The sequence below is a fragment of the Antechinus flavipes genome, chromosome 2 (genome assembly GCF_016432865.1).
Source record: "Antechinus flavipes isolate AdamAnt ecotype Samford, QLD, Australia chromosome 2, AdamAnt_v2, whole genome shotgun sequence".
In the NCBI taxonomy this organism is placed as follows: Eukaryota; Metazoa; Chordata; class Mammalia; order Dasyuromorphia; family Dasyuridae; genus Antechinus; species Antechinus flavipes.
In genome coordinates this window covers 589,386,034-589,407,740 of record NC_067399.1, presented here as the reverse complement: position 1 = coordinate 589,407,740, position 21,707 = coordinate 589,386,034, and the positions used below count along the sequence as shown (strand labels likewise).

At 35.8% G+C, this 21,707-nt stretch overlaps 1 pseudogene; it reads left to right on the top strand.

Moving 5' to 3' along the window:
- Positions 1 to 4,432: 4,432 nt before the first annotated feature.
- Positions 4,433 to 9,517, top strand: LOC127546922 (GTP-binding nuclear protein Ran-like; annotated as a pseudogene).
- The last annotated feature ends 12,190 nt before the right edge of the window (positions 9,518 to 21,707 follow it).

Sequence of the window (21,707 nt, the reverse complement as noted above, 5' to 3'; positions counted from 1 at the left end):
TCTGTGTGCCTCAAGTCTTTTTTCCACCCCAATCCATCCTCCAACTACCAAAGTGATTTTCCAAAAACACAAGTTGGACCACATATGTCACTCCCGTGCCCAATAAATTCTCCTGACTTTTTATATCATCTTCATATTCAAATGCAAAATGTTTTCTGTGTTATTCAAAGCCACTCATAAAATTGTCCTCTTCTATCCTTCCAGTCTTCTCACACCTTACTCCTAGACACATTCTCACCAATTCAGTGACATGGCCTCCTGGCTATTACATAAATAAGATACTTCATCTTTCAGCTGCAGGTATTCTTTCTGGTTATCCCCAATGCCTAGGGCATCCTCCCTCTTCAGCTTCAACTACTGAACTCCCTAGTTTCTTTTAAGTCTCAACTAAAATCTTATCTTTTACAAGAAATTCCAATGTCTTCCCTCTGTTAATTCTTTCCTATTTATCATATACATAGTTTGCTTCATACATAGATAGAAATAAATATATAAGTATTGGCATGTTGTCTCCTTCATTAGATTATAAGTTCCTTGAGGGTGGGGATTATCTTTTATCTTTTTGAGATCACCAGTGCTTTGCATTTTGCCTGGCACATATTAGGCATTTAATAAATGTTGACTAATTGATTTGACGAGATATGAAGGTGCTATAGGCAGCTCAAAGTATGCTTCTAGAGCTCCAGAAAAACTCATTCAGGAACACTAATGCATTATTGGTGGAACTGTGAAATGATCCAACCATTCTGGAGAGCAATTTGGAACTATGACCAAAGGACTATAAAACTGTGCATACCCTTTGATATATCTCTACTGGATATATATCCCAATCATAAAAGTGGAAAATGTTTGTACCAACCTTTTGTGTAGTGGCAAGAAATAGAAACTGAATGAATATCCACCATTTGGGGAATAGCTAAGTTATGGTATATGAATGTAGTGGAATATTATTGTTCTATAAGAAAAGATGAGCAAACTGATTTCAGGAAGGCCTGGAAAGACTTACATGAATTGATGCTGAGTGTAATGAACAGAACCACAAGAGTGTTGTATACAGTAACAACACGATTACATAAAGATCAGTTCTGATCGATGTGGCTCTTTTCAACTTATTCAAAGCAATTGCAATAGACCTTGGATAGAAGGTGCCATCCACATCCAGAGAGAGAAGTATGGAGATTGAAAATAGATCAAAGCATAGTATTTTTACCTTTTAATTGCTGTTATTTGTTTACTTGGTTTTGGAAATGATCTGTGTAGTGGGGAGAACTAAGGCTATGGGAGTTAATGAGAAAAATCCAAAACAAAGAAGGTTTAAGAAAGTCAATGCATAGTGACTTTGGCAAATTGGAATGATGAATTGGATATAAGAAGGCACAATTTAAATAGGTCTGAATAAATGTAAGATTCTATACTTAGATTCAAAAAAATCATCTTTTAAGTGGTTCATTTACGTTTTGCATTGACAAACATCCAAATGACAGCATACAAAATTGTGATGAACCTTGATACCATGTCATATAAGGAATCTATTGAAGGAATTATCAATGTCTAAACTGAAGAAGAGACTTGTCAAGGACATCTAGCTGTCTTCTCCAATTAAGTAATTCCCAGATCTGTAGAACCACCCTGAGGCTTTTCCCTGAGCTCCAATTTTGTATCACCAACTGCCTATTAAACATAGCAACTAGGTACCTGTGACTATCTCAAACTTAGCATATCCAAAATAAGACTCATTAACTGTCATGCTCTCCAAATACTTTCTTCTTCCAAACTTCCCAATTTCTGTTAAGAGTTCCACTGTTCTTTCTTTGAGCTAGATTCTTTACCTGAATCATAATTCTCATCTCCCATCACCTCATATCTAATTAATTGCCAAATCCTGTTAATTATACTTCCACAATGCAATTCACATATATTTCCTTCTATTCACTTCATAGCCACTATTCCCATTCAGACTATTAGCATCACTCACTTGGGTTACTGCAAAACACAATTGATTTCCTTGATTCAAATGCCTTCCCTCTCCAATTCATCTCCCACACATATACAAAATCAATATCTCCAAAACATAGATCTGGCCCATCATTGCCCTGATTAATAAATTCCACTGGTCCCCTATTACCTCTAGGATCAAATATAAACTCCTCCCTTTGCTAAAAAGTCCTTCACAATGTGGCTCCAATCTATCTTTATAATTTTAGACATTATTCCTTTTTACACACTATTTGATCCAGCTATGTTGACCTTCTTTCTATTCTTTGTACAAGTCATTCCATTGGTCAACTTTGTGCCTTTTACAATGGCTGTCTCTCATGACTGAAGTGTACTCCCTTCTATAACTCTTATAGAAATCCCTAGCTTTCCTCAAAGTCCAATTTCAAGAACTATCTCCTACATGAGATCTTTCCTGATGTCCCTAGCTACTAGGACTATTAGGGATAATTGTCATCAAAATTCAAGATCATAGATCAATGACTAGAATGGACTACATAAGCAAAAATATATTATCATATGCCATGTATTTTGTATATAAGCATATACTGAATAATTACCATTATAATTCTCATAATTATTATGCCAGGATATTTTTTTACCATTTATATATAAAATATGATAAAGCTATATAGATATACATATATAATATATATAGATATGTGTGCATGTATATACATCATATATATATATATATATATATATGAAAGAGAAAGAGAGACAGATTTTGATTTGATGAAAGGAAAAACTGGCTAACAATTAAAACTATCTAAAAGTGAAATAAGATATCTTTGCAATTAGAGTTTTTCCTCACTAGATGACCACTTGTTAATTATATTATGTGAAGAATTCCTGTCCAGGCATAAGTGGGACTAAATTTCCTTTGAAGTTCTTTGCATCTTTGAGATTCTGTGAAAGAAAAAATTTGGTTATAAAAGTAGTCAAATGAAGAAAAAGAAACATAGCATTTTAAGTGAAATAAGTAGAACCAGGAGATCATTATACACAGCAAAAGAAGAGTATACGATGATCAACTCTGATGGATGTAGCTCTCTTCAACAACAAGATGTTTCAAACCAGTACCAATTGTTCAGTAATGAAGAGAATCAGCTACACCCAGAGAGAGAACTATGGGAAATGATTGTGAACCACAACATAGCATTTCCATTCTTTCAGTTATTGTTTGCTTAGATTCTTGTTTTCCTTTTCAGATTTTTTTCTTTCCTTCTAGATCTGATTTTTCTTGTTTAGCAAGATAATTGCATAAATATGTATACATATATTGGATTTAACATATACTTTAACATATATAACATGTATTGGACTACCTGCCATCTAGGGGAGGGGATGGGGGAGAGGAGAGGAAAAGTTGGAACAGAAGGTTTTGCAAGGATCAAGATTGAAAAATTACTCATGCATATGTTTTGTAAATAAAAAGCTATAATAATAATAAAAAAAGAGAATAAAGGACAAAAAAAAAAAAAAAAAACCATTGAATTTGCTAGATAATTCCTGAAGCAAGAAAGAGATAGAAGCCAGCTCTGCCTATTGCCTGGAGAATTCTGCATTGCTTGTGGGCACAACCTTTATTCACATTTACAACCTTTTTTGTCACAGGATTTAAAATTGGAAGGGACCTTAGAAACTACCCAGTCCATGAGGTTTTTTTTTTTTTTTTTTTTTTTACATTTTATTATTTCATGGACCCCTTTGGCAGTTTGATGGAGCCTGTAGATCCCTTCCTACTATTTGTAAATGCAAAAAATAAAATACATAATGCATATATTAGATTTAGCATATATTTCTGCCATGTTTAAAATATATTGAATTACTTGCCATTTAGGGGAGGAGGAGAAGGGGAAGGAAAATGGAAACACAATTTTGCAAGGGTTAATGTTAAAAAATTATCCACACATATGTTTTGAAAATAAATAAAACCTTTAATAAAAAATAAAATACATAAGATTGAAAATTATATAGTTACCAATTTTTAAACAAGTTTATGGACCCCAGGTAAAGAATTCTTGACTAGTTTAAATCCCTGACTTTATAAATGATATATCATTGCTTCTTCCTTATTCCTGTTACTTTCAAATTATCTCTTTCTTCAAAACTATTGTTTCGATCTCATACACTTATCACACATTGTCCTGTATTCGTTATTGATGCCCATGTCTTATAGACTATAAGATCCTTGGGGTTTTAATTCATGAAAATCTCACTCATAGCTGATCACATGACCTTGCACATAGGAAGCAGGCAGAAAATCTTGGAATGAACACATGAAGATCATCTACTGCTGTTCCCAGGGTAACTTAACAACAGATCCCTACTAATCTGTCTTTAGTATAGACATTCTAGTTGTGTTGTAAATACCAAGTAACTCAACAGATTCTCCAAAGCCTGATATGAAAGAGCTCTGGAAGGTCATAGAATAATGGTTATAAGAGTGAAAGCTTTCCAAGAAGCAATTGGACAAGCCTGCTTGTATAACATCAGCTCTCATCACCACAGTCACCAGGGAGAGTTAACGACGGTAACTCAAACAATATGGCCAAGACTTCTCAATGTGTATGCCATTTTAAAAATAAAATAAATAAAATGAAAACCTAACAGTAACCAGGGGATACACTTGCCTGAAGAACTTGGCATCAGTTCACTTTTCAAGGCAAGCAGCCAATATTTAGGGGTGGCAGATGTTCTGGGCAGCACCAAAGCAAGCCCCAGATTTATATTTTTCATGTGTTTTTCCTTAGTTTTTATTGTAGGGGGTGGGGAAAAATTAGGAGATAAAGAGTAAGAAGAGGGCAGAGAGGAAGAGGCATATAGATATCTGTATAATAATTGCTCATTTAATAATAATAGAACATAAAATCTCCAGTTTCATGAGTCCGGTTTGTTAGTTTCTTCTCTATCCATCTCCCTAAAATGAAGTCATGCCAAAAAAAAAAAATTAAAAAGACAGATTATGCTCCTCTGGGACAAAGATTTATAAGATCAGGTCACATTGTATATTTCATAAAAACACTTCTGAGCAGAATTATTTATCTTTACAGCTTATAAGATCCCCCAGAACAGCAAAGTTTTTCAAAACATGATGCATAAGGGATCATTCAAACTCTGACACCCAAACACTGAAAATTCAGACAACAGGGAAACCATCTGGGTAGAACTTCATCAGCCATATTTAATGTCAAAACTTGCCAAAACTTCCCAAAATCCCATTGTGCACATACCCATAAAGACATTCATGCCAGTTACAAACCAATTCTACTTACCAGGAATGGTTACTAGGGTTAATTATTCATTCCTCTGCCCACCCATTTCTAGATTCCTTCAGTATCCCTTTTTCTCCTAGGCAGGAAGAGACAAGAACCTATTGGATAGGCAGTAAGTCACAAATCAGAAGGAGGAAACGGAATGTTTTATTTCCAGCTTTCTCTGATGCAAGTTCTGTTAAAAATGAAAGCTCAGACAATCCAATTGTTTCTTTGATCTAATCATCTGGAACAGGAATGGCTGGTGATGTTTGAGGAAATAAAGAAGAATATGGTTATTGGAGAAAGGAAATGTACCTGAGGATACCTCAAGTTTTCTCTGTTTCTAAAGTACTAATCACTGATAGGATAAAGGACCTACCTGGAAGGGTGATATTGATGCTCTCTCAGATTACCCTACCCTAGTTATGGCTCTTCCTATGACATTCTACAACTTCCTGTTCAGGTATCATTGCTTTTTTAAAGATTTTTTTCCCATAGCATTTACAATATCTGCCAAATAAAAAGAAAAAGAGTAGGTACGCCTAGAGGAATGTGAGTAACCTCAAAGGGAAGATTTCGAGGATTCTAAAGAAGCAAAAAAGTCAATGGGATGATCTTTGTTAGATCTTTTGAGAGAATAGAAATGACCTGAATGTGAAGGGAAGAGCAGAAGAAAGAAAGGAAAAAGAAATGCTTGATAGGAAAGGGAGAGAAGAAAGAAGTTGCAGAGAGATGGCAGTGAATAAAAAGGAAATCAGAAATCTCACAAATCAAGCTACTATTGTTAGTGCACAATTCAGTTTCCAAAGGGAATATTGCCCATATTCTGTTTGGTTAGTGAGGGCAGAATCAGAATGGGTGTTCCTGGGTGTGGAAAACGAGGACAGCCACTCTAAAAGTGTCAGCTCAGCAGCTCAATTTCCAGGCATATCTTGAAAGGGCTAAGCCAAATGTCACAATTTGTACGTAAAATCTCCAGAGGGAGCCCCAGATCAAGAGTTCTAGTCTAATGAAGACAACCACCCTAACACTTGAAGAAATGCCTACTTTTAAAGGCTCATTTGCTCAAATCTGCCTTCTCATTCTCAGCTCCTGAGAAAACACCAGAGGGCTCTGTAAGTACATTTCCACAAACTTAGAGCACCAGCTGCCATGGCTCCCAGGAGGGTGTTTGGAAACATGCCCCTTTAACAGGGTAAGCTCTTGGGGGGCTAGTCACCAGGCAGGGTTTTCTAGCATGAAAGTCAAGCCAATCTCAATGAATTCTATTACAGATGCTACAAAGGTTGAAAAGCAGCTTAGTGAAGACATGCTGTCCTTATTCTTTACAAGAATGTAGCTTATACTACTATAATACTTTAAGGCATGCAAAGAACTTCATTTCATTTGATCCTTCCAACAATCTTAGGAGAAAGAAAAATATTATTCTCATTTGTAAATGAAAAACTGTAAAATAAGTGATATGGACTAAATGATTTCTAAGATGTTATAAATCTAAATTTCTGATCTTAGGACTTGGCCAGTCATATAATTAGTTAAGTATCTGAGATAGGATTTGAATCTAGGTTTTCCTAACTCTAAGTTCAATATTCTTTCTCATCTCATGATAAAATAACCACTTAAGAAAAAGAAAAAAATTTCCAATTCATTTCCTTATCTTATTACCTTCACAAAAAATTAGTAAGGTAATCAGAGGAAGGATTCTTAGCCCATTTTACAAATTTCTTTACAAAGAATCTGAGCTCCAAAGCTGAGACATCTGCTTAATAAGCATCACATGCTTAAGGAAGCCACAGAGTCAAGACTAAAACTTATGATTTTTTTCTATAATAATGTGTTTAGCTTACCTGTCTAATTGAAATGAACTTTATCTTATACATTTTTATCTGATGAGAACAATTCATTATGTATTATTTTGCTTATCCAGTATCCTTTAGTACTCTTACAATACCCACTCATCTCCTCCCTTCGTGTCTTAGGAAATGGTGGTCCTGCCACTTCATTAAAGAAAACTCTCCACATGTCTCCAAAATTCCAACTCTTAAATAATTGTTCCATCAATCTTCTTATTCACGAATTTTCAATGCACCCTCTCTATTATCCCTCAGCCAACAAAATCATCCAGGTCCCCTCAATCAAAAAACAAAACAAAACAAAACAAAACAAAACAAAACAAAACAAAACAAAACAAAACAAAAAACCTCCCTCAAGCCATAGTTTTTTTTTCCTTCCTTTTACTGTAAAACTCCTAGAAAGAGTCAATAGATATTCAACACCCACTCACTCCTCAGCTAGCTGAAATTCAACTCTCAGCCTTACCACTTAACTGAAATTTCTCTAAGATCTTTTGTTGTTCAGTTGCTCAGTCATGTCCAACTTCACAACCCCATCAACCATGCTGTCTACAGGGTTGTTTTTTTTTTGTTTTTTTTTTTTTTTGCAAAGATAATGGAGCAGTTTGCCAATCCTTTCTCCACTGAGATCTCTAATAAAGCTCCTTACTACCAAATCCAGTGGTTTAATTTTCTATTACTATCCTCTTTTATTTCTTTCTTTGTATCATGTTTATTTAATTTATTTTCTACTGTTTTTGAATAACCATGTTTTCACATGGAAATAAAAGCAACTCTGCTAAACATCCCCCTTCACTGATATGCTATGTTCTCCTTTGCAAAGAGCTATCACAAACACACTCTACTTCTAGCTTCACTAAAGCTGAGGAAAGAAATGTAGACATAATTACTTCCTTTCAGAAGATAGAGATGTAATAACGATCTTACTGCTAGTGAATGACAGACATCAGATCCAGAACTTAAGTCTCCATAGACTACCAAAGCTAGGAAAGACCTTAGATCATATATCTCATCCTGATCATTTTACATATGAGTAAACCCCCCAAAAAAGGTAAGTGATTTGTCCCAGTGCATGTGGTCAGCTGTGGGCAAAACCTGGATTCCATCCCAAATATAACAACTTCTCATCAAGTATTCCTATTTCTATAGTCAGTATTTAATGCACCTAAGAGAATGTGATCAAGGTTCAGGTTTGTAAGACCATTTGCTCCCTCCCAGTTGCTAGATCTTAAAAATTTTTCTGATCTGACCAAGAGTGCAAAAAAGAGGCAGTTCTGGTATGTGACAAAAAAATATGAAGACAGAAAACTTAAGCAGAAATCTCAGTTGTTGATTACTACCTAAGTGACCTTTAGCAAATTATTTTCTTTCTTTAGGCTTCATTTCCACCCCTCAGTAAAGTGAACTAGATAAGGGGGTTGTAATTTGGGGGCCATTCATGTGCTCCCCCTTCAGTGGATTTGTGGACAGATTTCAAAGCATCTATTATCTTAAATATGAAAAAAAAACTTTAATTTCAATATAATTGGTTTCCTTTGTAATTTTATGCTTTATTTTATCTACTTAAAAACATTATTCTGAGAAAAAAAACCATAGGCTTCACCAGACTCTTTTTCCCCAAAAAAGCTGGGACAATTTGTTTTTGTCCTGCACAGTTTTCATTTATGATTTCTTGAAATGTAACTGAAAACAAACAGGCTTTTTAAAAGCTCTTTGTGGTTCAGTCAGGCAGAGACAGAGACATTTCTGGAAGAATCATCTCAAGAAGAATCACGTTGAAAGAGAATCCCAAGTACAATTCAAACATATTATTTGGAGGTACTGAACCCCAAGTGCTGTTCAAACATATTAGAAGAAAACACTTGGCATTTTGAAAAGTTTGTAGCCACCTTGAATTTTGAGGTCCATTCTCTCATGTAGCCTACTAGCAGAGATCCTGTTAAATTCAATGTGTGGGTTACAGCTGGCCAAGAAAAATTTGGTGGTCTGAGAGATGGTTCTTATATCCAAGCTTAGTGTGCCATTATATTTGCTATAATATGAAGAGTTACTTAAAAGACTATAACAAACTGGCACAGAGATCTGGTATGACTATATAAAAATATCCCTAGAATTCTGTGTGGCAACAAAGTAGATATTAAGGATGGAAAAGTCAAGGGGAATTCAATTGCCTTCCATAGGAAGAAGAATCTCCAATACTATGACATTTTGGCCAAAAGTAACTACAACTTTGAGAAGCCCTTCCTTTAGTTTGCTAGGAAAATTATGGAAAACCTAAGTTTGGAGTTTAGGACTAGACTGGTTCTTGCACCTCCAGGGGTTGTAATAGACCCTAATGGCAGCACAGCATGAACAGGATTTACAGATCACTCCCACAACTATGTTCCCAATAAAAATGATGACCTGTAAGGGAATAAGGCTAGAGCCCATTTAAGAGGTGTAGGTTTATAGGCAACTGTCTTGTGACATCAGAGGTGTGGAGTATTTGCCACTTTATTATACAACTGAGCAAAAGATGTGCTTAATATTTGGAATAAGGGAGGTGAATGAGTTTCAGAATGAATATGGCAGTTTTAAAAATATAGAATTCATATTTTGGATCTGAGTATTAGCTGTTTTTAGACCACCATTATTCCTCTTAAGTTTCAAATATAAGACTTACACAGTTCCATCACAATATTCTGGGGTGAATCTTGTTTGTCATTTTAACATTCATTCCCATTCATTTTTTCATTTTGATCATAAGTTGTATTTCAAATGTCTAAAAAAAAAATTTAAAAGCCCACCATTGTGTTTCAAATGGAGCAATTTATCTAACCTTTAAGTGAGAGCAATAATAGCCCTCAGCCTAAGCCTCTGTGGCTCATTCTTTAGGTTTTAATGCTTAGTTTGTTGGTTTTTCTCCTTCTTTCTCAAAGACCAAAATGATATCACTTTGTTGGAGTCAAAGTACAAGGTGTTCAACTGTGGCTCATCAGCCCAATATGAGTTCGAAATGTTCTACCTCAGATTAGGCACAAATAACCCATATGAGCATTTGAAATGAAAATGTCTTCAATGTGCCCCTCACATTTCTTCTGAGGAACTGCTTCACCCATAGAGCACAGTGCCTTCTTTGTTTTAGGTACACCATGCTTGGCAGTATTTTGCCAGTCTCTCACATCTCGATCAATTCCAAAGTTTTTCAAAGTGACCTTGACAATATCCTGGTATTGCTTCTTCTGATCATCATGTGAATGTCAGCCTTGCATGTGGTCTCAATAAAATAGTTTTTTAGGCAAATGTCCATTTGACATTTCAACAATATGGCCAGCAATTTGGAGTTGCATTCTCTGTAGTAGAGTTTGAATGTTAGTTTAGTTCAAAAAAGGACTTCTTGTGTCCAGTACCTCATCTTGCCAGGTGATCTTCAGAATCTTCCTAAAATAATTCAAATGGAAGTGATTAAGTTTCCTGGCATGGTGCTGGAAGATTTTCCAGTTTTCAAAAGCATACAACAACAAAGTCAGGACATTGGCTCTGTAGACCTTCAATTCCGTGGGCAGCCTAAAAGCTCTTTTTCCCCCATGCTTTCCTTTACAGCCTTCCAAACACTGAGCAAGAATGAGAGTGACTAACAACTGTTTTCTGTTCTGACCAGAAATTATGAGGATCTTTCCTTCCCAGATTGATATTTTTGAGATAACAAATCAGGACATCTTTTTGTTCAGTTCTTACTTATTATCTTACCCACTTCTCTCATATTCAACTGCATTTTACTCTTGTCAGCTAAAAAATGTCCAAATGTCAAATGCCCTAACTCAGAACAACCCTCAAAAGAAAAACTATTTTAAGAAGAATAGACTGGCTAATAAAGTATAACTTCATGAAACCAAGCAGTTCTTCCAGGAAGAATGCACAAGGTCCCCAAATAAAATCCCAGAGTCTGTTAATTTGTTTTTTTCTTAAATGACTTTGTTTTCCCTTCTTTTCACTAAATTTAGATACTAGACCTTCCAACAAATAGTTCTGATGCTTCTATAAACATTTCCCTTCCTAGATCTATAGACTGAAGGAAACTCTAGATAGTTTAAAAAATAAAAAACATTTATCAACATGATTGTGAAAAGAATACAAGAACAGGGCTCAGGATACCATATTTCTGTCCCACTTCTGTCAGGATCCCTGTATGACTCTGAACAAGTCATTTTAACCTTTGGGCCTTGATTTTTTTCTACCTGTGTAGATGGATTAATGAAATCTTGTCCTATTTTTCCTTTGGATGATTTTATGAGCATTTAATTGTTAAAAGTGTGAAAGTACTTAGAAAATCACAAAGTGTTTCACAAAAACAAAAGATTATTACCACCAGTAAGAATCAACTTCAAGTAGATGAGGTCTTTAGAATATACAACTTGTATTCAAATGGGTGAATGGTTCTATATATGCACTTGAATCTCTTTGAGTGATATGATAAATAACTAGAATTATAATTGGGATTCGCCAGTACCTAAACTTGAATTTCGTGTCTACCCCTCCTTCCAGGAACACAGAAAGTGCTTAATAAATGATTGTTGATTTTTAAATGTTTATTGATTCACTGGCTACCTCTCCCTCACCAGAAAAAGAAAACTAGAGACTGTGATCTAGAGGAACTTTCTCTAGGTCCCACTTCCCTGATAGAGACTGTCTGAACATTATTTCAGGAAAGACTTCACCATGTTTTTCCTTCCTTCTCCTCTTGGGCCAATTCCTTGACAACTTCCTCACCACCACATAGCACCATCCCAGTACTGGATCTATCAACTATAATGGAACCATCTCTACCAATGTTCCTGTAAAAAGCAGAATATCTTACCAAGAATTCCACAGACTCACTAATAAATGCAAGAAAGATTTATAGTCTTGCAAGAATGGATACCTAGGTTAGTAGACATACATTTGAAACTCCAAAGGCAGCATTTAATTTCCTATTCTGAAGCACAAGTTCCTCCCCTGATTCTTTATTACTTGGATGTTACATAAGTTATATGACATGAATCTCCACTCCTCATTACATAGCCAGTCTCTGCTCCAAAGGAGTTTACATTCTGGTAGGGGAAGGTAAAGGAGAAGGGCTAATGGCAAAGAATAAAAGATTCTTTTCAAATTTCAGGCCATTCAGGTCTGATTACAAAAGTCAGTCCTTGCCCCCAGGGAGCTTACATTCTTTGGGGAGAAGATAACTTCCACCCTTGATTATTCTTTGATGTCTTTATGGGTTTCAGTTTCCTATTTCGAGCTTCATTTCTCCGATTTAATTTTCCTAACTGTGGAAACCAATAAATACCCATCCCTTTTTCATATTCCTAAATAGGTCTGTCAGTTCATTCACTCACTACCCTGCAACCATCTGGATAAAAGTGTTTTTCTAGCTGTCATCTTTCTACAAGATATTTCCACAATTAAAACATCAGCTCGTTGAGAACAGAGTCTACTTTGCCTTTGTATTAATATCCCTGTGTTGTTATTGTTCAGTCATTTTAGTCATGTCCAACTCTTCATTACCCCATTTGGGTTTTTTCTGGCAAAGATTCTGGAATGGTTACTGGAACTTGGGAGAGTTTCCCCCATTGGCTCATAGTTGAAATTGCTTAAATCTTTAAAATGGTAAAGGATTCCAAGAAAATTCACCTAAGTTGCTGACTCAGTAAACAGCACCCAACATATTCTTTCTCTAAGCCCCTTGAAGTCAGCTCTCCTGAAATTTAAGTAGAATGTTCCTGTTCCTCTCCCAACATTCCTCTCCTCTTATTAAAAAAAAATTTTTTCCTCCTTTTTTTTTTACTATTATATTTTTTTATTTAATAATTACTTTATATTGACACTCGTTTCTGTTCCGATTTTTTTTCCCCTCCCTCCCTCCACCCCCTCCCCTAGATGGCAAGCAGTCCTTTATATGTTGGATATGTTGCAGTATATCCTAGATACAATATATGTTTGCAGAACCGAACAGTTCTCTTGTTGCTTAGGGAGAATTGGATTCAGAAGGTATAAATAACCCGGGAAGAAAAACAAAAATGCAGATAGTTTACATTCGTTTCCCAGTGTTCTTTCTTTGGGTGTAGCTGCTTTTGTCCGTCATTTATCAATTGAAACTCAGGTCTCTTTGTCAAAGAAATCCACTTCCATCAAAATATGTCCTCATACAACATCGTTGTCGAAGTGTATAATGATCTCCTGGTTCTGCTCATTTCACTTAGCATCAGTTCATGTAAGTCTCGCCAGTCCTCTCTGTATTCATCCTGCTGGTCATTTCTTACAGAACAATAATATTCCATAACATTCATATACCACAATTTACCCAGCCATTCTCCAATTGATGGGCATCCATTCATTTTCCAGTTTCTAGCCACTACAAACAGGGCTGCTACAAACATTTTGGCACATACAGGTCCCTTTCCCTTCTTTAGTATTTCTTTGGGATATAAGCCCAGTAGAAACACTGCTGGATCAAAGGGTATGCACAATTTGATAATTTTTTTGGCATAATTCCAGATTGCTCTCCAGAATGGTTGGATTCGTTCACAACTCCACCAACAATGCATTAGTGTCCCAGTTTTCCCGCATCCCCTCCAACATTCATCATTATTTTTTCCTGTCATCTTAGCCAATCTGACAGGTGTGTAGTGGTATCTCAGAGTTGTCTTAATTTGCATTTCTCTGATCAATAATGATTTGGAACACTCTTTCATATGAGTGGTAATAGTTTCAATCTCATCCTCTGAAAATTGTCTGTTCATATCCTTTGACCATTTATCAATTGGAGAATGGCTTGATTTCTTATAAATTTGAGTCAATTCTCTATATATTTTGGAAATGAGGCCTTTATCAGAACCTTTAACTGTGAAAATGTTTTCCCAGTTTGTTGCTTCCCTTCTAATCTTGTTTGCATTAGTTTTATTTGTACAAAGGCTTTTTAATTTGATGTAATCGAAATTTTCTATTCTGTGATCAGTAATGGTCTCTAGTTCATCTTTGGTCACAAATTTCTTTCTCCTCCACAAGTCTGAGAGATAAACTGTTCTATGTTCCTCTAATTTATTTATAATCTCGTTCTTTATGCCTAGGTCATAGACCCATTTTGATCTTATCTTGGTATATGGTGTTAAGTGTGGGTCCATGCCTAATTTCTGCCATACTAATTTCCAATTATCCCAGCAGTTTTTATCAAATAATGAATTCTTTTCCCAGAAGTTAGGGGCTTTGGGTTTGTCAAACACTAGATTGCTATAATTGACTATTCTGTCTTGTGAGCCTAGCCTTTTCCACTGATCCACTAATCTATTTCTTAGCCAATACCAAATGGTTTTGGTGACTGCTGCTTTATAATATAATTTTAGATCAGGTACAGCTAGGCCACCTTCATTTGATTTTTTTTTCATTAATTCCCTTGAGATTCTCGACTTTTTATTGTTCCATATGAATTTTGTTGTTATTTTTTCTAGATCAATAAAATATTTTCTTGGAAGTCTGATTGGTATAGCACTAAATAAATAGATTAGTTTAGGGAGTATTGTCATCTTTATTATGTTCGCTCGGCCGATCCAAGAGCACTTAATATTTTTCCAATTATTTAAGTCTGACTTTATTTGTGTGGAGACTTTTTTATAATTTTGCTCATATAATTCCTGACTTTCCTTTGGTAGATAGATTCCCAAATATTTTATGGTATCAACAGTTATTCTGAATGGAATTTCTCTTTGTATCTCTTGCTGTTGGGTTTTGTTGGTGATGTATAAAAATGCTGAGGATTTATGGGGATTTATTTTGTAGCCAGCTACTTTGCTAAAATTATGAATTATTTCCAATAGCTTTTTGGTAGAATCTCTGGGGTTCTCTAGGTATACCATCATATCATCTGCAAAGAGTGATAGTTTGGTTTCCTCATTGCCTACTCTAATTCCTTTAATATCTTTCTCGACTCTTATTGCCGAGGCTAGTGTTTCTAATACGATATTAAATAATAATGGTGATAGTGGGCAACCTTGCTTCACTCCAGATCTTACTGGGAAAGGTTCCAGTTTTTCCCCATTGCATATGATGCTTACTGATGGTTTTAAATATATGCTCCTGACTATTTTAAGGAAAAGTCCATTTATTCCTATGCTCTCAAGTGTTTTTATTAGGAATGGATGTTGGATTTTATCAAATGCTTTTTCTGCATCTATTGAGATGATCATGTGGTTTTTGTTTGTTTGGTTATTGATATAGTCAATTATGCTAATAGTTTTCCTAATATTGAACCAGCCCTGCATTCCTGGTATAAATCCTACTTGGTCATAGTGTATTATCCTGGTGACAATTTTCTGTAATCTTTTTGCTAATATTTTATTTAAGATTTTAGCATCAATATTCATTAGGGAGATTGGTCTATAATTTTCTTTCTCTGTTTTCAGCCTACCTGGTTTAGGTATCAGTACCATATCTGTGTCATAAAAGGAGTTTGGTAGGACTCCTTCAATCCCTATTTTTTCAAATAGTTTATATAACATTGGAGTTAATTGTTCTTTAAATGTTTGGTAGAATTCACATGTAAATCCATCTGGTCCTGGGGATTTTTTCTTAGGGAGTTGATTGATAGTTTGTTCTATTTCTTTTTCTGAGATGGGACTGTTTAGGATATTTACTTCTTCCTCTGTTAGTTTGGGCAAGCTGTATTTTTGGAGGTATTTTTCTATTTCATTTAAGTTGTCGAATTTATTGGCATAAAGTTGGGCAAAGTAACTCCTAATTATTGCTCTAATTTCCTCTTCGTTAGTGGTGAGTTCTCCCTTTTCATTTTTAAGACTAACAATTTGATTTTCCTCTTTCCTTTTTTTAATCAGATTTACTAAGGGTTTGTCTATTTTGTTGGTTTTTTCATAGAACCAACTCTTAGTTTTATTAATCAATTCAATAGTTTTTTTACTTTCAATTTTATTGATCTCACCTTTTACTTTTAGAATTTCAAGTTTAGTGTTTGACTGGGGTTTTTAATTTGTTCCTTTTCTAGCATTTTAATTGCAAACCCAATTCATTGACCTTCTCTTTCTCTATTTTATACAAATAGGCCTCTAGAGATATGAAATTTCCCCTTATTACCGCTTTGGCTGCATCCCATACATTTTGGTATGATGTCTCATTATTATCGTTTTCTTGGGTGAAGTTATTAATTATGTCTATGATTTGCTGTTTCACCCAATCATTCTTTAGTATGAGATTATTTAGTTTCCAATTATTTTTTGGTCTACTTCCCCCTGCTTTTTTGTTGAATGTAATTTTCATTGCATCGTGGTCTGAAAAGGATGCATTTACTATTTCTGCCTTACTACATTTGAGTTTGAGGTTTTTATGTCCTAATATATGGTCAATTTTTGTATAGGTTCCATGAACTGCTGAAAAGAAAGTGTATTCCTTTCTGTCTCCATTACATTTTCTCCAGAGATCTATCATATCTAACTTTTCTAGTATTCTATTTACCTCTTTGACTTCTTTCTTATTTATTTTGTGGTTTGATTTATCTAATTCTGAGAGTGCAAGGTTAAGATCTCCCACTATTATAGTTTTACTGTCTATTTCTTCTTGCAGCTCTCTTAGTTTCTCTTTTAAGAATTTAGATGCTACCCCACTTGGTGCATATATGTTTAATATAGATAGTGCTTCATTATCCATGCTACCCTTTAGCAAGATATAGTGTCCTTCCTTATCTCTTTTAATTAGATCAATTTTTGCTTTAGCTTGATCTGAGATCAGGATGGCTACCCCTGCTTTTTTGACTTCACCTGAAGCATAGTAGATTTTGCTTCAACCTTTTACCTTTAACCTGCATGTATCTCCCCGCTTCAGGTGTGTTTCCTGTAAACAACATATTGTAGGATTCTGGCTTTTAATCCATTCTGCTAACCGCTTCCTCTTTATGGGGGAGTTTACCCCATTCACGTTTATGGTTAGAATGACCAATTCTGTATTACTTGCCATCTTGTTAACCCCGGTTTATGCTTTCCTCCCTTCTTTCCCCTTTCCCCCCCTTCCCAGTATTAAGCTTGTGAGCACCACTTGCTTCTCACAGCCCTCCCTTTTTAGTATCCCTCCCCCCGCCTTAGAGTTCCTCCCCCTATCTTACCCCTTTCCCTCCCAGTTCCCGTATTCCCTTCCCCTTAGCTTATTCCTTCCCTTTTCACTTTTCCCTTCTCACTTTTCAATGAGATGGGAGAAGTTTCACCATAGATTGAATATGTCTTAAGATTTTTCACTTAAAGCCAATTCTGAAGGCAGTAAGATACCCACTATATTCATCCCCCTCCATTCTTTCTCTCGGATATAATAGGTTTCCTATGCCTCTTCATGAGATGTACTACCCCCACTTTACCCTTTTTCTGGTACAATGTCCTTTCCACATCAATTTCTAGAACAAGGTATACATGTATTCTTTATACATCTATATAGTCAAAATATAGTTCCCAAGATTAATCTTTACCTTTTTAGATTTCTCTTGAGTTCTATATTTGTAGATCAAACTTTTTGTTAAGTTCTGGTTTTTTCATCAGAAATAGATGAAATTCGCTTACTTCGTTGAATGTCCATCTTCTTCCCTGGAAAAAGATGCTCATTCTCGCTGGGTAAGTTATTTTTGGTTGCATACCAAGTTCCTTAGCCTTTCGGAATATCATATTCCAGGCCCTTCGATCTTTTAATGTGGATGCTGCCAGATCCTGGGTGATCCTTATTGTGGCTCCTTGATACTTGAATTGGGTTTTTCTAGCCGCTTGCAGTATTTTTTCCTTTGCCTGAGGGTTCTGGCATTTGGCCACTATATTCCTTGGTGTTTTGATTTTAGGATCCCTTTCAGTGGGTGATCGATGAATCCTTTCAATGTTTATTTTTTCCTCTGTTCCTATGACTTCTGGGCAGTTCTCTTTGATAATTTCCTGGAAAATAGTGTCCAGGCTCTTTTTTTCATCATGTTTTTCTGGGAGTCCAATGATTCTCAGATTGTCTCTCCTGGATCTGTTTTCCAGGTCTGTTGTCTTCCCCAGAAGGTATTTCACATTTTTCTCCATTGTTTGATTTTTTTGGATTTGTTTGACTGATTCTTCTTGTCTCCTCGAGTCATTCAATTCCACTTGTTCAATTCTGATTTTCAGTGAAGTATTCTCTTCACTCACTTTTTTAAAATCTTTTTCTAATAGTCCAATTGAGTTCTTTTGTTCTGTGGAATTTTTTTCCATTTCGCCAATTTTGTTTTTTAGAGAGCTGTTTTCTGTTTCCAGTTCACTAATCCTATTTTTCAAGGATTTTACTTCTTTATCCACTCTCTCTTTAACTGACTTCTCCAGGCTCTTTTGCCAAGCCTCACTCTGCTTTCCCCATTTTTCTTCTAGCTCCCTTGTGAGAGCCTTTTTAATCACTTCTATGAGGTTCATCTGTGCTGAGGAGCAGACGCTCTCCTCCTTTGGGGATTCACCTGGGGACTGCCTGTTTTTAGTCTCCTCAGGATTTAGAGTCTGCTCTCTATCTGTATAGAAGCTGTCAAGGGTTAAAGTCCTCTTCAGCTTCTTGCTCATTCTGTCTATTAATCAGAGACAAACTACCAAAGAAAAACAGAAAAAACTGGAGTCTTTCTTTGGGGGAGGGGCTGGGTGTGTTATCGAGCTTCCTCTACAGACTGCAGGGGGCAGCAGTGAGGCACTAGCAGGACTGTGCTGCGCCTGTGCTCTGAGATCCCAAAGCGTGCTGAGTCACTGAGGGGAGGGAAGGGGGGGGACGGCCAGGTCCTGAGAGACTCCAGCTGTTTGGGGTTGTATTCTTCAGCCCTGGTGTTTTTAGCTTCTCTGCTGGGCTGCTGACTTGCTGCAGGTTCCAAACCTGTAGCGAAGCTCTCCCCGCAGAGACGGCTGCGATCACTCCCCACCCCCTCTCCAGTCTGCTCCTGTGTTCTCACTGCCACTGCCCGCCGCCTGTGCCCGATCTAAAACCGCCCCAGCCCTCCAGTAAAGACAGACCTTTCTTGGCGAATCTCAAGGATGGCTTCTCTTGGTAACTATATGTGGGTTTTTTTCAGTCAAGCATTGATTCAGAGGCTTGTAATGAAGTGGATAGTAAGAGAAAGCATGGAGCTTATGCAGCTGTGAGCCTCCTCTCCGCCATCTTAACCGGAAGTCCTCTTATTAAAAAATTTATGAAGAAGTGATTACTACTCTCACCTCACCCCAATTCAGGTTTCCATCATCTCTATTCCAGCAACCAGTTCCTTCTTCTTGGCAGAACATTCTTTCCTTCTTGTTCATTTTATAAATGAGGAAACTGAGGCAAACAGGCTTAAGCGAATTTCTAGTCTTCTAGTATTATTGAGGGAGAAAGTACTCCAACAATGTTAGGTGTCTCCTGGTCGGTGTCACATTTATGGTGAAAGAATTCACAAACCCAGCTTATTTCCAAGTTAAGGGGCAAAGATTTATTACACTGAAAACAGCAAGCTAAGTTCCATAAAGAATTAGCAAAGAACCAAGAGAAAGAAGATCAATTTATAGGACAAGTTTAGAAACACCAGAATTTCATGTTACATATTTGCTAATTTTATGGTTTAGAGGTAAGTTTGAGAGTTGGTCTATTCACTATTGTCTCAGGAACTTGGTTATCACTGACCAACAAATTATTTATCTTACAGTCAATAATGTTTGTAGGACCAAAAGACTTTAGAATCATTGATAGACAGATTGTTAGAACAATAACACTCTAAGGTCAGAGGACTTCAGGATCACTAATCCTAAAATCAGAAGACTTTAGCATCGACAGACATTGTTAGAAAATTAGCACTCTAAGATCAGGGGACCTCAGGATCACTGCTATATTTTCCCTAGAAGCTATACCCATCAATCTGAGACACTTGTTTAAGGTCAGATTTGAACACAGATCTTCTTGACTTCAGGCCTACTGCTCTGTTCCCTGTGCCAATCCTTATAGCTTATCATAGTTTTTGGACATATAGTAAATGTAGTTTTTCAGTCTTTCATTCATTTAGCACTTACTAGTTGTGTGAATATTGGCAAGTTACTTAACATTTTTAAACTTCCATTTTAGAAATGTGATGATAACATCTATGATTCCTATTTCTAATTCTCAGAGTTCTTATGAAGATTAAATAAAATTACATATGAGTAGAGAATAGACCTCAAATTGTTATTATAAGTAAGTGAGACACAGGTCAGAAATCTTTTCTTTTCTAATTAGCCCAGTCTTTATCATTTACATATATCATGGAAACATGATAGGAAGATTAAAAGCCATGTTCTTACTGCAGTTTTCCTCATCCTTTTTTTCTATTTGAGAAAGGAATACTGGGAATATTTATTTTAGCAATAGGATACTATAAGAGCTAAAAAAGCTTCCTTTCTTACAATAAGTAAAATTCTTGAGAGCTAAACTGAGTACACAAAAAAGATTATAGGAAGGAAAAGTTCTAAGAACAACCATGATCTTAGCCTGATCGTCTGTTGCTTTCTGTAAATAAGATGGATGGGAAGAGCTCCCTGGGCAATAAATAAAAGACCTGAGCTATAGCCTTCTTCTAAAGAATACAAGTTTACTAACAGTAGCAATTTAAAAGAAAAGGAAGAATAGAGTAAGTGACCATGAAAGTAATACCTTCTCCAAAGATTATAGATGGGGCACAAAGGAAAACTGAGGCAGTTATAACCCCCATGCAGAGACTTACTAAGCATAATATTCCCAGCTGGCATTAGAAATGGTATTAGGCAACTCAGAAAATAAATATCAATCAGTCAATAGTCAACAAGTATTTTTAAGAGCCCACTATTTGCCAGATGCTGCTCAGTACTGAATTAAAAACATGACACTCCCCAGAGTATGGTTAAGAGAAATGTCTACCAAAAAATAGCATATTAGCAGAAGACATCAGCAGTTCAACAATATCAGAGGTATGAGTTGCCCCCATGCGTTCCACGTTTTGTGAAATCAATTTCTTTAAACTCAAATGTAAGACTTTACATTTAAAGTTCACTTTGCCAAATCCAGCCCAATTTTGAGATCCTAATTCTGCTATCTAATATGTTACGTATCCCTCAGAGATTCATGTAAGTTATAAATATGACAAACTATTCATATAATTTATACAAATGCTAAATAATACGAGGTCCAACAAAGAACCCTCAGGCATTATACTGTATGCCTTTCAAATTGACATGGAACTATTAATGACTGGATCTAACCATTCAATCATTTCTGAATCTATCTGCTTGCACAATAGTTTAACCCATTTTAGTACATACAATGTAGCTTCATCTTTTCCACAAGAATAGCATAACATTACTTTTCTGAAATTTGGATAAATTGAGTAAAAATAAAAACTAATGAAGGCTTCAAAAAAGATAATAAAACAAATCTCATAACAGAGAATAAACAAACCATACAGTCACATATATTGTCAGACATCACTCTAAATAGAAAGTTTTTGTTTAATTGTTTTTCCTTGCCACAAGGGAGAGAGGTGCCATTATACTTATGAGGAACAAAAGACATTAATAATATGGATGTAGACTTTTTTAATCATTAAAAGAAATAAAATTTAGGCAAAATCTGC